The sequence below is a fragment of the Charadrius vociferus genome, unplaced genomic scaffold (genome assembly GCF_000708025.1).
Source record: "Charadrius vociferus isolate BGI_N301 unplaced genomic scaffold, ASM70802v2 scaffold751, whole genome shotgun sequence".
Taxonomy (NCBI): Eukaryota; Metazoa; Chordata; class Aves; order Charadriiformes; family Charadriidae; genus Charadrius; species Charadrius vociferus.
In genome coordinates, this window is record NW_009646956.1 from 354,700 (window position 1) to 369,227 (window position 14,528).

Below are 14,528 nucleotides of genomic sequence, written 5' to 3' on the forward strand. Positions count from 1 at the left end.
CTGAAGTCTGTTCTTGGGTGACAGTTAAAAATTACTGAACAAATTCATGACTATTTCTAGTGCATACAACTCCTTCAGTACCTATTAAGCTTCATTTTCAACACCCTGATTGGACCTGCACTGACAGTAGTCAGGAAATCTGTCTAAATCTAGTAGGTTTAAGTAAGTGTCTTGAAATTAGAGTAAGCACGGATGTCTTAAATGTCATTCTGCAGGTAATTCCCAGAATTCCATCTTGAAAGAGATGGGAAGAAACAAAAAAAAAGGAAACCAAACACAAAGTCTGTTCTTCCAGTTTGCCGATACACATATCCACCAAGCAGTTTTTTGCAGGGCTTAAAAGCCCTGAGAAAGGTATTATGGGAGAGTGCTGACATGACCTGAACAAAAGCAGTACCAATGTGACCTTAATATAGAGCTAAAGGCAGTCTTCTGTCACAGCAAAAAGGGTTCTGCATAGAACAGGGGACGAGTAAAAAGAACTGATGAGATAGCAAATGACAGGCGGATAGAGAGAAACACAGATGCAACAAGTGGGCAACTATTAGCAACCAAGAAAAAACACAGACAGAAGTCTGCCGTTTCACTGTACTGCCCACAAACTACAGCTGTAACCACATCAGCTACCCTGTGGACAAGATTGATTCGACACATCAAGTCTATTTACCTTAGCATTAACACACTTAAAGAGCAGTTTTATGCAGTGTCATCTTTTCCCTGTATCAAAGTCCATAAGCTCAGGAAACCACAGAGTTTTCTTCCTCAAAAAGCCCCACTGCATACTGATGACAACAGATTGTAACCCAAGGTGCAGAGAAACAGCCAGGCTGAAGAAGGCACCCAAACAGCATGGATTTCTGGGAGCTGTCAGAGCCTATGGATAGATTTTATGAACTTGCAGCAAGTGCACAAGGAGGCGAAACAGAGCTAGGCAATAAAAGTTTCCATGTTATTTTTGTAGGAGTCCAAGGCAGCAACCACAGCTGATGCAATGACTCATGGAAGAATCGTTCGTGGCATTATTAGCTTTAGATGACTGACAGCTTTGTGAACAGGCCTAGTCACTGCCTTCTGAGAAGGAACATAGAAAGTTTAGTGAAGTGACTGGAGAGCCCATATAGCTAATACCTTCTGTGTCAACTCCACAAACTTCTCCACCTACTAAACTTCCCCACCAACTTCAGTGTTGGATTTGCCCAAATAAAGCCTCAATAAATACCTCCAACTCAGTCAAGCAACCAACATTATCTTGTTTTTCTGGCCCACTAACATCTCTATCCATAACTAGAACATGCCATTCAATTTTCCTTTTAGGTTAGAAAACGCAGAGTAGTAAATACAGCCCATCAACATACTTCTTGATGGATCAGTAAAATGATCAATGCAATGGACCAGTGTTACAGCAACCTACACTGTTGAGTTAGGCACTTAATGCAAACTAGGTTAAGATAAATTTGATAAAAATCAAGGAAGAAAAAATTATGTCTTTTCACAAGTCTGGAAAGCTATCAGTTTTCTGATGATCTTTAAGAAGAGAAGGTCGGGACTCCAAGAGGAAGATATTTCTAAAAAAAAAAGGGAAAGAGCATTCCACCGGTGCTAGTCAGAGCACCTTTCCATCATCGGGATGTTTCCTGTTTGAGCTTCAAAAAAATAAGTATCTATATCTATTTAGATATATCTTTCATTGTTGTAGTTAACCAGAGATCTATTCCGCGTGGCGGTTTCATCAAGAGAGGTGAAGAGAAGGCGGCAGCTTGAGAAGGGAGCAAGAAGAGAAAAAAAAATCAGTTTAAAAAGGATGAAAGAAAAACAGAATGCAAATATAAGTTTTCTTCATGAAACGGATTACAAGAACACAGAGATTTTTCCTCCACACAAGGAGGTACATGGCATTTCCTGATCATACAGGTAGCATGTCCATCCAAATGAACTCTGGGAAACACTCCTTTGCAGATAGATGTGACCAGCTCTAAAAGGAGTCTGTCAAACAGGCAAAACAAAAATAAATTAAAAAGAAAAACCACAAGTAGGGTACTTTGAATATACTATAGCCAGCTGTAGTGCTTTCCTCAGCACCCTTTCACTGTAAAGCTTTCAGATGAGAAGGGTTTATATTTCTCTATGAACAGTAACATTTGGAGAGGGTAGGAGAAAAGCATCTCTAGAGAAGTTTCATCCACAGTTCAGTCATTCAGTCCCAGCCCAAGCAAGTGCCTCAGCCATTTTCCATGACACAAGCACTTGGATTTTTCCAAGAGCTGATGTCAGGGCTTTTAATGGAGAAAGAACTGCATTTACAGGGCAGGCAAGGAAGGAGGGCTTCCCCAGCAGCTATTCTCAATGTGGCCTTTGTGCTGCTCTGCTGCTGAAGCCAGGACCCTGCAAGAACTTTTAGTCCCCGAAGAAACTCTACAACGGGGAGGGGACAGAGACATTTTCAGCAGCCAGTACTGTTCTTCCACTCCTGTCTGACTTCCAAGGCTCAGAAGCATCAGCTTTCCATCTACAGGGCCTGAAGTTACAGCCTTTTAAAACAAGGACACTTATTGTTTAATATCTCTACAATGGGGTATAAGCAGACAAACAAACTAAAAACTGGGCAGGGGGCAGTGGAAGAGAATGTAAATAAACCAAGCTGCTCGTGTTTCCCTAACGTCGCTTTTAGATTCAACCTAAAAGCAAGATTCGAGCAACAGGGATGAGGTTTGCCCACAGAATGTAGCTCAGAACAGGAATAAACTCTGTTCAGAAACCGAAGCACAGAGGTTGCCAAATCACAAGTGATTTCCTACTAGTTGTCCAATGTGACTGGTTAAAAGTTACTAAATCCATCAGTTTCCACCTCTGAGAAAGAAAAAATGAAAACCCTGAAAAAAATAAACTAATTAAACACCAGAAATACTGAAAAAGACCACGTATCTTTCTAAAAAGACTTTCAGAAAATGTTATTGTAACAAAAATTTAAGCAAAACTCTACTGCACTGCAGAGAAATGTCCACAATTTGTTCATTGGCTACAAGCTTTTACTGCATGACCCACTTAAGAGAATTGACCACGTACTGGAGAAAGGTTAAGCCTTGTGATTTCTGAAGTTAGGACCCAGTTTTCTCACATATTTATTTTTAAGTAGGCTATAGACAAATATTCCCAGGCAGGAGAGTTCAAGCTTCCCTGATGCAAGGAAAAGCAGCTGAAATATGCACAGTTTGGCCATACTAGCAGAGCTTCAAAATAGCCCTTTTCTCCACATTTTCGTATCATCTTGGCAACCTGAGCTTCAGCTCTTCGAGGGGAAAAAGTGCAGAACATATGCATTCCGATTCTTTTCTCCAGTTTTCATTTCTGAAAATTGTTTTAAATCCCTTTGCCCACGAACTGCTCCTCTATGAAAGAATCAAATAAAGCAACAAGGTTTCTCGCGCAGACAGGGCGTGGCAGTCAAAATTAACCTGCCTCCCTAAACTGGAGCTAATTACGGGGAAATGAAACGTTTGCTTTGCTTGCCAATAATTGCAATACAGAACTGCCTCAATGGAAGCAGCCCTACTCCCCGCCTCCCTACCACCACTCCTCCTACACGGCGTCTGGAAAAGCTTTCTAGTTAGATGCACAAAAAAATCAAAGCAAGAGACAAAGGAACAAGAGCTCTGTGCCAAACAATTTTATTTTCCTAAACCAACCACAGAAACCTAAAGCCATCAACTGCCATGGGATTTGCTTTCACCCGACGCACGCATAAGGGCTTGGAGATCACTCGTGTTGCCCCAGCGTGTCAAGCAGTTTTTGCATTTCATTAGGCACACAGCCTAGTTCCTTATTAATGCCATACCTAGCTTGTGGTTGTTATGAACCAGAAAAGAGACTAGTGTGGAAACAGTTCTTAAAACCAGCAAAAGACAGCAATTAGAAAGGCAGGAGAAAAAACACAGTGAACGTAATACAACTGGAAATGTAGCTTTCAAAATACCGTAACACTAACTCCAATTATCCCGCTTTAAGTTTTGCAAATGTATGTACAAGTTTCAGAGACACATTTGAATATTTGGCCCAGAGTTCACATTTCTGGTGAGTAAGTGAGTACAGTTGCCTGGCACAGGAACGCCACACCTCTATAGCTTGTAACTAATAAATGTAGCTCGCGTACCAAATAGCAGGAAGAAAGTATCCACATTAAGACATATTTACTATTCCTCTAACATGTCTTTCAAAGGATGTTTTAAAATACCAACAATGCTAAGCTGTTGTTCTACTCCTTAGCATTACAAACTCATGTCTGACTTAGTATCTCACTGCAGATATACCTTGATACAGCTGTTACAACAATTTGAAAACATGAGCAGAAGTACATAGCTCTGCAACACTTCTGGATGGATTTATATATTCAAAAGGTATTATTAGTTTGTCTGACCTGTACAACGCAAAATTTCATTAAGTTACCCTAGGATAAATAAGGTCAGCATGACTAAAACACTTAGCTCCAAGAAAGGCACCTTCTCCAATTTAAATTTTCCTGCCATTCTCTTCTCATCTTATTTTAAAGGTTAATGCCCATTTACTGGTCTAGAAACGTAATGCCAGCACTTCAAATCCAACACTTGCCTGCTCATCAGAACTCGGAATTTATCAGTTCAAAGTGAAGCAGACACTCAAGCAAAAAGCATTTTCAGCCCTGCCTTTCCTTCTCCTATCTAGTCATGAACCTTTGGTCAACCTACACCCATTCTGCATGGGATGTGCAGACAATATCCACCCTTATGACCTCTGCAAAGCTTCCAAATATTTGCCAGCTGCAATAAACTAATTTACAACTAACATGTCTTAAACTACCCAAAGGCAAAGTGCTCACACTGGCCTAATTTACATCAGGGAAAAATTGGATACACACACTATTTTACAAACGAAAGCTGTAGCACAGAGATGACCAAGAAATCATTACCACATTGTTGCTTAACCTGTATAGCCTATTATTAGCTCTTAGTCCTTTCACAGCTTCCAATGTAGCCAATTCTGCTGGCAAAGTTTTACTCACGTAGATGCAAACACCAAGGGCAACAGAAATCTAAACTATTTGAGACTAAATTAAAAATACTCAACTAATTGAACACTTGACCTTATGTGCTTCACACCTGCCAAGAAGATTCCTATCCTAGCATTAACGCTTATTTTAAAAGTATCCATGGAAAAATTCTCAACCATACATCTCAGTTTGTTAGAATTTGCAAAAAGAGGCAATATGCAATCTAAACTGAACTATAAAGAGATTAGCAATGCAACATACTAAAGTTAAAGCTATCTTAGTTATTTACAGGGCCTAAGAAAAATAAAGAGACTTCTGTGATATGTAAACCTATTATTTCTCCCCTGAAATGCAGGACTCGCCTACAAAACACAAGACAAAGATGCACATAGCATACATTGCATGAGAAGTGAAAAAATTTACACAAGCATTTGTGGCGTGCTTTGCTCCTTCACATTTCATCTTCCCCTTCATCTAAATTACAGGATAAATCCAGAAAGACCAACTGTAAAGGACTGGAGCAGAACACAGGACTAGGGTCCCACAGCAACATCAAGCCCTGTTTCTTCTGCTATAAAATGGAAGAGAAAGAAACAGTAGTGAAGCCATGACACTTGTAAAAAGGCTCAAGATCCTGAGAACAGCATGTGAGTCCAATACATTGCTATTAATAGGCCTCTGAATGTGTTTGTATTAGTATTTTCCTCTTGGGTCTCTTAAAATAAATAAAAATACAAGAAAGGAAAAAACATTTACTCAGGAAAGCTACCAGCTGCTAAGAGGTGATGGCAGCAAAATTCCCGAAGACATATGGCAGCGGTATAGAGATAACAAAGCTATCAGAAGTATCAATACTATTTTTAAGTTGTTTCCCCACCCCCTTCACTTACACCAGTTCTTGGTACCTCCTCCTCATATAGGCACAGTGCTGAGAACTGTCAACTCTCATTGACTTTGGTGAGAGCAGAGCCTGCAGTAACTTGCAGACTGTCACTCAGTATTTTAGAGTTACCTCTTCATGTCAGAGCCACCTATAGTGCTGCCTGCTTGGAAAATGAGTATCACAGAGGGAAGTAACCACTTTACAGCATATCCACTCCGGGGAGAAAAAAAAAAAAAAAAAAGAAAAAAAAAAAAAGGCTTTTTACATAGATACTTATATATATGTAAAAACCAAATCCCCCTAGCAGTGTTAATCATCTCACAGCCCTTCTACATCACATACCCATACCGACCATACAGAAACTATTACAAATGGAGAGAAGTCTCTCAGTGCTCTGATGGCTGTCACTATATTAACACTATTTCAGTTCTGCACCAACCAGACCACCATCGTGACTATCCTCTACTGATACAATTTGCTTAATTTTTATAACACTTTATAATAAATCCAAAACAAAAAAAAAAAAAGAGTTAAATTCAGAAAAAAAAAACACCCAAAGCACTGAAAGACCATTTCATCAACACCAATAGCTAATTTAACATCAACACGCACAAAATACCAGCTTATCAAAAAATCACATTCACTTAACACTGCAAAAGCTGGTGTGAAGGTTCTGCTAACATGCTGGCATGTAATTCAGCATTGGGAAATGGAGAGAAGGTAGTGCTGCCAGCATGTACATCTAAGGCATCTTTCCTAGCTGTCAAAACCTTTGTTCTTGAGCTGAGACACTGAGGCACAGATTTTCACAGCAAGCATATTTAATTGGCCATTTTCACAACGGAAATACAAAAGAGTAACTAAGGTTCACAGAGCAGCTATTAAAAGAGAGAAAAAAAAAATCAAAACCAAACCATACAAGAGAAGAGCCTCCATCCCCCACCCCTTTTTCCAACAGATATTAAAGGAAAAATCCTGTCTCTCTCCTCTGCATTCAAGGAAGCTACTTTCTCATCTTTCAGTATATTCAGGTATCACAGAATAGGAACAAAGACTCTCAGATATTACCTGTTTCTCAAGACTAAGTCAGCAGAACAGGGAGATCCCAAAGGCCCATTTCCAGGGGGAGTACACTGAGACCAAGTCCTCTCCAAGGAGTGCAAGCTACCCCTCTTGGAAGCTTTCTGGGTTTTTTACGCTTATCCGATATCCTTTAGAGGCATCTGCCTGATTGTTTCACTGACCACTTGAGGGAAGGGAAGAAACTCCACCTCTTCTCTCCTACCTCCTCCCAACCACCATCGGCTGTGGCCCAACGCTGCACTGCTAATGGACACACAGAGAACAGCATCACCGTACATCCCACAGAGACGGCATGTAGCAAGGAAGCAGGAGAGCGCTAGGATTTTAAAATTTAGCATTTCCAACTGTGTCAAGGGAGACAACAATATATATCATATATGTATTTATGTATATAGAATACATAGATACATACGTCTATGTATTTATATGTAGGTATGTATGTACATGTCTATATACATATGTATGTGTGCATGCACGTCATTAAATCAGATCACTGATCAAAGAAACTGCATCACACGAGGCACACGAACAAAGGCTTGGCATAGGGCAGCACAATTTTTCCTTCAATCCATTTTCAGCCTTTCACAGGATCACACTGTGCTACGTAATATATTTTGTTTGCCGGCATTTTGAAAACACCCGACCACCATGGCACCTGAAAAGCACATAGTATCAGAAAAACAGAGCCTCTGTATTGTTTTAGAAAAGAAGAGAGCAGGAAAGAGGGCGAGAATGAAAGCATGCCTCTTTCTGTCATCCAGGGAAAGAAACTGGGAGGTCAAAACAGGGGAGCAATGAGCTTACTGCTCTTGCAGCTTATATGACTGGTGAAACCCTGGGGAAGAAGGATTGGAGGGTGAAGGGGCTGTTTTCTTTTTCTGCCCCAATAACCTAATTAAGTTTGTGAGCACTGCTAGCGGGATAGAAATTTCTTCACGCTACACTGTCTGTTTGTGTTTGATTAATGTAAATCTTCCCAGGGCTGTAACCATGCCCCAGGCAGTGCGATGCCGGGCTCTCCATTAACAAGCATCCGAGCCGCCACGTACAGCAGAATCAGAGAGAAAGCAAGGTCTCTATTTTAGCCTTTGCCATAAAACCATCTAACTCAATCAAAATAATTTTTGGTGATTTCATTTGAATTACCATTCCTAATTAAATTCCATTTTTTTTCCCCAAATCATGGGGCCTATCAAAAAGATGAAACTGCAGCAAACCACTTAATATATTAATAGTAGTTACTTTCTTTTGCATTCCCTCAGTTCTTATGACCAAGTTTTTTCAGACTACACTCACCACAACCTCTGTTCTGCCCAGTCCAACGCGTGCTGGTACCAAATATAATCTCCAAGCCACAACTGCATCAAGGCTACAATTACACAGCAGACAGGAAGCCAAAAAAAATCAACTCCTACCCCTACATCTATCTGCCCCATGGTTCTAAGCATGTAATAATTTCCCAGCCAGAGCTTGTATTTTCCATGCTTCTATCTTTTCCAGTGGCACGCATTATCATTTTCTAAATAGTAGTAAGCTGTATTTCATTGGTTCATATTTTCAAACATTTGTCCAGCTCCTCATTTTCTAGGAATTTCACAAATCAGAAAGAGAAATGTCAGCTCTCAAAAAGAAAATGGTAACCAGAGGAAAGCAAAAAACACCAGTATATAGCCAGCTGCTCAGATACTCACTGGCTACCACCCCTTCCTTTCAGAGTCCTGGTATATGACCCGAAGCACAGAAAAAACAAAAAAAAAAAAATTGAACACTATGTTTTTTTAGGCAAACATGAAATCACAAAGAGTTAAGGAAGCAAGGGAAAAGTTGTTGCAAATCCCAGAGCAGAGCTTCATCTCCAGTTTATTCATGCCTGAGTGAGGACCACGTACACCAAACAGCCACTGCTAAGGCACAAAGAGGGTGTCAAAATAGAGATATTTTTAAACCTGGAATACATTTTAAAAATCAAGTATTTCCTAATTCTTCTCCCTAATGCTCCTCATCATTAAGTGAAACAGAGTTGAAACAACATAAGCAGGCCAATTTGCTTTACTTTACTACACTACATTTTGCCTAAAACACTGTTGTCTCCCATTTCCTTCATTGGACAGAGTGTTCTTTTCCTGACTGCAGAAGTCCAAACAACGCACCCCAACAAGCACAGCCTGGAACTGATGGTCAGAACCAGATGCCTGGTCCCAGAACTGTTCCCCTCCACAGAAATTCCCACCCCCAGCCGCATGCCTCAGTTTACCCTTCAGTAAAACTGCGTATTACCCTACTGCAGGAAAATACCACGAGTTCAAGATTTTAAAGTTGCTTTACAATCATAAGAACAAACATGTACAACTTTGTAGAGTGTTATTTATTATACCCTTGAAAAACTAAAATTCCTCTGAGCAGAGTGCTTGCTTTATAAAATTTGCACATAAAATATTTAATTTGAGACCATTCAGGTCACTGAACAAATGGAGGAATACAACAGGAGTATGCTTCGAGGCTGTGTTATGCCTTTACCTCAGAAGGGACTTTTTCAATACTCTTAAACATAAAAAGTCTCTTACTGGCATCAACACTTGGGAAAAGAAATGCGTTTGTACCACGAAACAATCTTAAAAGCTTCAAAAATAGATATTCTCTTCATTATAACACAGCCAAAACCACTTTGAAGAATCCAAAAGAAATTTCAGTCTATCAGGAAAAGTATCAATTAGAAAAAAGATTTAAGCACAGGGCACAGCAACAGCACTTTTGGAAAACTATTACGAGAATGAACTCAAGCTCAACATAGAATTTATTCATTTCTTGCTCCAAGGTTTCTTTTACACTGCAAAAACAATAGAGAAGAGACTGGTGTAAGTAAACAGGGCATGTCCTGCAGATTGCTTCTGTCCTGAAATACTGAATTTCTGAAAGAACATTGCTTTCTAAAGCACCAACCACCTTTTGGAGCCTACTATGCCCAGACTCAAAATATCAGAAACATGGTATGCATCACAACTTGAGACAAAGTTCTCTTTCTTACTTAGAATGGGAAAGGACTTAGGAATAACTGATTTTTAACAGGATTATTATCCAGCATGATCACTGCAGAATTATTATTTATATTTTATCTAAAGCTTTTGGGAAAAAGCAACACAATGCATTTCTTTTAAGTACAAACCAACGCAGCTGCCAGGAAACGGTGTAAAAACAAGAAAGATTCGGGAATGGAAGCTTATATCTTGCTTCCTACTCTGATTTCCCAGATTTCCTTCCCTCTGTACTCTCTCAGCCACAGGACATAAGAAGAAAACAATTTGGAGGAAAAAAAAAAATCTTTGACAAAAAAGAAAAAAGGCGAGAAGGAGTCTGGTGAAACCAGGTTTTTAGAAGAAACTAGAGATAGGTAAGATATGGCTAGGGCTGTAAAGGTAGTATTGCTATTTTAAATCTACAGGGATTTCTACAGTCCTGGACAACAGCAGGAAAGGAGGATAAGGAAAGAAAACATGGAAAAGAGATGCCACTTTCCACATCATTAAAAACCTCTCCTAAGACCATAGAAAGATGGTAAAAAAAATAAGTAGATACTCCTCATTTAGCCAGATTTCTTTGTCCTTTTTGAAAAAGTGTAATAAAACATAAGACAATTAAGTTAAATCAGTGCTTCTAAAACATTACACTGCACGTAACAAACCTGTATATTTCAGATGTCACTTTCCAGAATTTTCAAATCTCTTTGTTCCATCATTCTTTGCCAAGTAACCACAAATTTGGTCCCTACTGCCTCCCTCATATTCTCTATTGATTAAGGAATGCTTTACTTCTTGCCCACATACAAACCACACACCGTGCAAACAACATAAGCAAAGCTCCTCTCCTTGTTCAATAACAGTATCAGCAGCTCTCAGCTGGTTAGGCTGGGATATGGTAAATATTTATGCAGAATTCACAGACCTTTACCCCAATAAGGAGCCAAGCATGGGAAAAGAACAGCTTCCCAGAGCTCCATACAGCGGAAGCGAAGTGGTCCCCAAGGAATGGAGTCCACACCCCTGTGAAAAAAAACCATGGCGATGCAAGAGCAGCTCCGCATCTGATCACTACCACTGCTGGTTGAGTTTCTGCAACAAAGCCTAAGGCCTCAACGCGCTGAGCACTGAGCAGACTGTTTGCAGCTGAAGAGGCCAACCCTCACTCACCATTTTTGGGAAATTGAGAGAGTCATGGAAGAAAAAATCTATTCTTGAAAATGGATGTATTTCAGATACTGTCAGGATATGGGATAGATGGATACATCCATTTTTAATCAATCAATCCCTAACATTGTAACGTATCACATCAATATACAAAAAGCTTGCCAATGCACTTCCTTAGCCCCTAAAATCATAAATGATAGGCAGAAGAGCTGTCCAGTTCCCCCACCAGAGTATCTAAATACTTTATACAGCCATATGTTATGAGCACTGACACTCATTCTATCCCTTTCATTTGATGGGCTCAGGATGTTAATTTCTCCTTTTATATAAAGCAACAAAACCCATCCTGTGCATCTTAAATAAAAAGGAACCAGCAAAAAGCTACTGTGTCTTTTCTGAGAGAGAGAGAGTAAATATAAAAGTACAGACAAGAAGATATGCAAGAATTCTCACATATTTCCACAAGATACTGTGAGAACACAGAGTCCACTGGATGATCTGCATCTTTTAGATACATTTGAGAAACATCTGAGTTCCTTCAAGTACAAAAATAGTGGGCCACTATTTAGAATGTAGATACCTACTGTGAAGTCAAAGACTTCACTTTAGTAGTAGAAAGTATGGCGAATGTAATTTTTTTTTACTAAAAAGGAAAAGGTCATACTTCATTCACAAAGGCACTTCTTTCTTGTCATCAGGAGAACTATAAACTATACCTTTTTTTTTTGCCCTCTATGCCTCTGCTTTCTTTTCAAGTCTCATACATTTTATTTTCACTTTAGATGCAGCTTGGTGTTTGACCTTTTGTCTTTACAGAACTGATATTGATCCTTCAATACAGTTTCTGACAGCAGTAGCACATAAACTTTGCCTGACCTGAAGCTGTTACCCACACACTTGTTCCATCGCCTACAGATGATTCCTTGCTGCCACATGCAGAACTGTGCAGACGCAATGCACACGGAGAGGGTAAGTTCACCCTCTCTGCCTTCACAGCATAGATCGTGTTCTTTCATAAATTTTTATTGGCCTGAAACATCAACAACTCACAAGCAGCACATGACTAAGAAATCTTCTGTTTGACTACTTTGGGCATGCTTTATGGAAAACAGAAGACAACTTGATGAATAAATGAGTTAATCTTTCATTTGAGTATCTGAAGTATGTTGCATTACATAATAGGCAGTGGAAGTTAAAGATACAGAAACTTCCTCTTGGGAATTTCTGCAAGCCAGAGGAGACAATTCAAGGAGAGCCAGCGTCAGATAAAGTAATAATTTTACAAAACCTCTGCTTCACATATACAAACCCTTCATTATTTCAGCTCCTTAGAAACATGCCTTAAGTTACTGGACCGTAGTTTGAAAAATAGGAAACTGAAGAACAGAAACAGGAAATTATTTTTGCAGTAAAAAAGTAGATCAAGAATTGCTGAAGGAGAAATACTATTCAGATTACCTTGACCAGTACTCAGCCATTCTATCTTAAATCAATACCATAATTCCCTTTTTAAAAGATTAGTAAGAGAAGTCTGCGTGGCACCCTATGAAGTACAGAAACCAAATCACAGTTACATGGCATATACAACATATTTGGGAACGAAAGTTGAACCAAGTGCTAGCAATGCATATACAGTAAGCAAAAAGACCTGCAAGCTTTCAGGTTCCAGAGCATTTTTATACATGAAAGTTAAAAAAATGCTTTTAGGATTCTAGATAGCAAATGAGAACTCCCTAAAAAATATCCCCAACTTTCTCAGTACTTTAGTGGACACAGCTTCAGCAGTCACAATGCGAAACTCAAGGGAGAGCATCTGTAGAATGCCAGGCAAAATTCAAATTAAAACCTGACATAGAAGAAACAAGAGGAGATCAAATCAAATGTAGGACAAGCTCCAGAGAAGTACTACTCACAAAGGAAAAGGCAAGGACAATTTAGGCATGAGATAAAATGATTAACTGAGCTGGACGGGGAAAATACAAAAGCAGAGGTAGAAGAAAAGAAAATATAACAGCTCTCTATTGCTTGAGATATAACCCAATTCATTATGCACCTCACTGAATGATTCACCATACAAATCCTCCAGCACTGCTCTGAACAAAACCCACCTTCCAGGCTCCAACCAGCTGACTAAAAAAAAAAAAAAAATCACGTATCAGCACAAGTTAGGATTAGACTGGCAACCTACTTTAGAGAGTCAATCATTACAAGACTGAACCACATCTGTCTGTTTTTAATGCATGGCTGCATCAACCCTAAGCAAATGCAATGCTTAAAAAACAATCATCTTTGAATAAGAAAACACTGAAGTCATTAAAACCTTAAGCACAACTGTTGATTGCAAGAATTTACTAATAATAGATATTACTGAAGTAAAGAATCTGCTAACCAAAGAAAAAATTACCCACCATTTTCTACTGTGACACACAACATGCTACTGGACAGTTTCCTACAGACAGTAATGAAAATAAGAAAGTCCTGGCACAAATATGGATACTGATTATAAAGACAGCTGTAGAATCTGCTAAATCTGTGACGCAATTAAAAAACCGTATCTGTAAAAGCAGAAAATTAAAGATCCTTTATGAAATAGAACCCTAATTCTTTCAGTCTCTCATTGTCCGAGCTGACTTCTGGCATAGGAAAATGGGATATATGGAGCTTCATTTAAAAGGTCACACCATTTCCTTCCTTGATCTTTTACCATGAACAATTGTAGAAGGCATTAAACATTTCAGAACAGCCTATCTAAACAAATTTTTGCTTATCCTGTCATAGAATTAAGTTCAACCAATTCCAGTAAGCCTGCTATGAAAAAAAAAGCCCCCCAAAACAGCTCCAAAATGATATTTATGCCAGTCACTAAATTCAAACTTGAATCAATGCAAAACCAGCATTCTAACCTACACAGAGAGACAAGTACATAGTTGCTATAATTGTGTCATGATTCAAAGAGATAAAAACACAAGCCCAATAACATAGTTTTATCATTCAACACCTTGTTACGCTACACTCTAACGCTGGAAATTTTCAGCAATAAATACTTTCAGGCCTGAAAAAACCCTCTACCAACTGCTTACTACATATTGAGAACTGGGGGAGGCGAGGGGGGCCGGGAACTTGACTCATTCTTTCCCAATGATTTTGCAGGTCATTCTCAACTGACTATAGATTTCATCCCACCCCACAGCTTTACAGTGCAATACATATAAAAAAGTAAAAGACATGAACTGCAACAAAATGTTGACCCCATAAGCAAGTCAGCGCTGGCTTTATCATTACAAACAAAAGCAAGGTCGCAATACCTGTATTCATAGCCCCAGCCTCTGAAAATGCAGAGATCCATTTCCTTAATACGCTA